Here is a 4,137-nt window from a genome sequence, read left to right as displayed (position 1 = left end):
GATGCTACTCTCTTTGTTGCAATTCCATCGCTTGCATGTAGATCTCGCGTTAATAGAGATCTACCTGAAATTAGTGCATGCTGCAAATTATGGGGCATGAAGTTGAACCGTAACAAAACTAAAAGTATGTTTGTAAGTGGCTCCTCAACATCTAAATTTCGGCATTGATAATAATCTTTAACTCTATTGTGACTTTTAAAACTTTAGGTGTGATCTTGATAGCAAATTTACTTTTGAGAAATACATTCGGTCTGTTTCTTCTTCAATTGCACAAAAATTGGTTTATTGAAAAGTGTTTTAATCCGATTATTTTGCCTTGTTTATGGTATTGTTCTCCTGTCATCTACAGTTGCCGAATCTGGCCTTAATTTGTTGGACAAGAACTTGCAGTCTATCAAATTTCTTATTCCTGATCTAGATACTAATCACTGGCACCGTCATTCATTTATTTCTTCATGCATATTGCATAAGATTCTTCATAACTGACAATCCTTAGCATTCGGACCTTCCCAGATAGTACCACCCTGCTCGTAATGCCAAGTATGCACGTAATTCTAGAAGTTTTACTCCAGCTATGACCAAAGTGTGGAATGATCTTCCTCATTAGGTATTTGAATCCTTGGAACTTCAAAAGTTCAAACTTGCAGCGATTGTTTTTATGTTGAACAGGCTGACGTAAGTCTCTCTTCATAGTTTATAAATAAAAGATCTAGTTTAATGTTGTTGCTGTTCTTAAAAATATTTTATATTACTTGTCCATTACTTCTCTTGTAGTTTATTTATTTTCTTATTTCCTTTCCTCCCTGGGCTATTTTTCCCTGTTGGGGCTTTTCCAATTAGAGTTGTAGCTTAGCTAATAATAATAATAATAATAATAATAATAATACACTGAAAATGAATAAATATCAAAGCACCAATTAAAACAGAAAGGTCTTGAACTTGGGATGAGTTTACAAAGAAGAGTAAAGCCTAAAGTACGGAGTTAAACTAGTTTCTCGGAGATTTCAAATCATGCTCACTAAGTTTCAATCTAGTATAAGCATCTGCTGGCGTCAACCTACAAATCATAAAAGTTCAGCAATAAAAAAATACAGATCACGTGTGTATTTGACGGTTAAGTTTGCCCCATTCTTCTTAATATTTGAGGGGACAGATGAGAGAAATGCTTCAGGTTCCTTGACAATATTGGTAAGGGGAATCTAACTGTTGCGATGTCTGCGTGCCAAGTTACTTACGCCAAAAATATTGCGTAAAATATTGTTCATCCAGTAGTATCATAACAACGCTTTATAGCATACCTTTTCGTGGACATTAGAAGGATCTAGAGGAACGGCATGAGATTCCTAGAATTTTCTGTAAGAATGAAGAGGCAATAACAAGATAGGAGTTCACCAGTTGATATAGTTTTATGAAATAGGAAAAGGTGATAATAGAAGGGTGTGCAATTTCAAGTACATTTTATAATGAACACTGAGTAGTTTAAAAGAAACTAACAATCGTTAAATTAAAAGCAATATAATAGTTAGAAAGGCTAGAATAGTACTAGAATGGCGTGTCCTTTAAAAGATAGATAGCAAAGTTTAGCAGATTAAATGAACTCGAATTACTACAACATGGAGGGATACTATCAGTTCTATAAAACTATTTGTTTAGAAACGTAAAAAATATAGAAAATACAAGTGAAAAGATAAAAAGTATGAAAAAAATAATCAGAAGAAAAGCCAGTTATTATATAATTAATAGCAAACAAATGAAGTTATTCAGATTTACAGAATTTCTTATAAAGGAATATTGTTAAAGAGGAGAGTGAATTTCTAGGTTATGCATTTAGACCTTTAATTTCCCATTAAAAACTTTTTTAACGATAAGAAGTTTAGGTTTGCATTGACTAAGTTGATTTCTAGGGTTATTAGAGTCAGTATAGAATAATATACGAAATTTACGGTTGGTAAGTCTGGATTACCATAGAGCAATCGTTGTCAAACTAAGACGAGAGAGAGAGAGAGAGAGAGAGAGAGAGAGAGAGAGAGAGAGAGAGAGAGAGAGAGAGAGAGAGAGAGAGAGAGGTGGGGTCCCGATGGAGTTATTTCTTTCTCATTGAGAGAGAGAGAGAGAGAGAGAGAGAGAGAGAGAGAGAGAGAGAGAGAGAGAGAGAGAGAGAGAGAGAGAGAGAAATTGCAAAAGAATATAATGTTTCCTTCCTCTTAACCGTCATCTCAGTATAATGAGTTGTAATAAAACCTAGCTTTTAACAAAAGAAGCAATAATCTCTTAGGAACAGCCTTGAACAAAAACATGCAATTTTTCATATTATGCTTGGTTGAAAAATACTGATGGAGACAAGTAACGAGAATATTCGGAGGAGGCATGAAAATAAAGAAATTCACAAAAGGCTTGTGGTTAAGATAGCCTTTTACGGGTGAGATGCATATCCCTCAGGATTAAATGTAAAGAGAGATAAAACTATTGGCTACTTGTTTTTTTTGGCCATGAATAAGCATGTGGCATTTAATGATTAGAAGCTAGGCGGTATAACCGTACTTGGCAGTATAACATAGCAATCCATATTTGCCAACGGTTATATTCGTATAAGGGGATGAGCAACTTGGTGGAGTAATGAGAGCTTTGGGTGTGGAGGAAATGCCCCCTTAAATCTCGATGAAATCAATGGCAGCAGGATGACGGATGAGGGTTAAGGCGATAGACAAACTGTCTCTTCGGCTTTTACTCCTGATGTCTGGCGGTTGATCTTACTAGAATTAGTATGGACCGGCAGGAGTCACTTGCCTTAGTTAGATAGGCACTGCGCATCACAAGGAACTGGCTATCATTTGATGTATCTATCCAATGAATCCTCTATGGATTTAGTCACTCATTGAAAGAGAAGATGAAAGAATGGCCCCCAGTCCCGGGCGTAGCGGGGTGCTAAGAATCTCCCAGTTTATAAATACTAAAGAAAAATTGAAAATAGGTAATTAGCATGTTAGAACCATGAATCAGGTTGGGAAGTTACAGCAAGTGGAGAGTGAATTTATGAAATATAATTTTGGATATCTTGGCCCTAAATGAAACACGTTATAAGGGGATTAGTGAGGAAACTTTAGACCAAGGCAATATTTTTATCTAATCAGGAAGATCAGATGGAGTTGGAAGAGAAAGGGTAGGAATAATGATGACACCAAGAGCAGAAAAGGCATTAACCGAGTGGAGAGCTGTAAATAGTAGATTGTTACTAGCAAAGTTCAAATCAAAGCAGTGCAACATGAGTATTATAGATTTCTATGCTCCAGCAAATGATTCCTCTGAAGAAAGGAAAGATGAATACTATGAAAAACTGTAGTGTAATAGATGAGATACCAGAGAGAGGTATGAAAATTGTGATTGGCGACTTCAATGCTAAAGTTGGAAGGAATAATTAAGGGATAGAGGGGTGTCGAGGGTCTTGGCGAAGTTGCAAATGAAAATGGAGCACCTTTCATAAGTTTCTGTTCAGCAAACAATCTTGTCATTGGAGGTACTCTCTTTCAACACAAGAACATCCACAAGTATACATGGACTTCACCATGTAGCAATTACAAAAATTAAATAATCGACTCTGGGAAATGTAAGAAGCTATAGAGGTGCGGATATTGGTAATGATCACCAGCTCCTCATTACCACACTGAAATTAAAACTTGAAGCATCTAACAGAAAGGTAGAGAGAATATATAGGTTTGATACAACTAAACTTTTAGAAGAAGAGCAAATAGAAACATTTTCAATTTAATGTAGGAATCGATTTGCAGTCTTAAGACACTTTAACGAAAAGCAGACAATTAATGAAGAATGGTGTGATGTTAAGAACATGTATTAATCAGCTGGTAGTGAAGTCTTGAGACAAGTAGTTACAAAGAGAAAGCCACGGATATAAAATGGTAATTAGAATACAATAAAAAAGAGACAAAAACAGAAATTGATTGTTGAAAGTTTTCGAGGAAGCAATGAAAATTACAAGGTACAGCATGCTAAGTATTCCAGTATTGATAGTGAGGTCAAACGAAAAGCTAGGAATAACTGGAGAGAACATTTAGACAGTAAAGCAGATGATGCTGACAAAGCTAGGAATTCAGGAAGTGGCTATGGTTTAAGAATTGCTCA

Source organism: Palaemon carinicauda, chromosome 44 (assembly GCF_036898095.1).
Source record: "Palaemon carinicauda isolate YSFRI2023 chromosome 44, ASM3689809v2, whole genome shotgun sequence".
Taxonomy (NCBI): domain Eukaryota; kingdom Metazoa; phylum Arthropoda; class Malacostraca; order Decapoda; family Palaemonidae; genus Palaemon; species Palaemon carinicauda.
The sequence above is the reverse complement of the archived record's forward strand: the minus strand, read 5'-3'. Positions refer to the sequence as shown.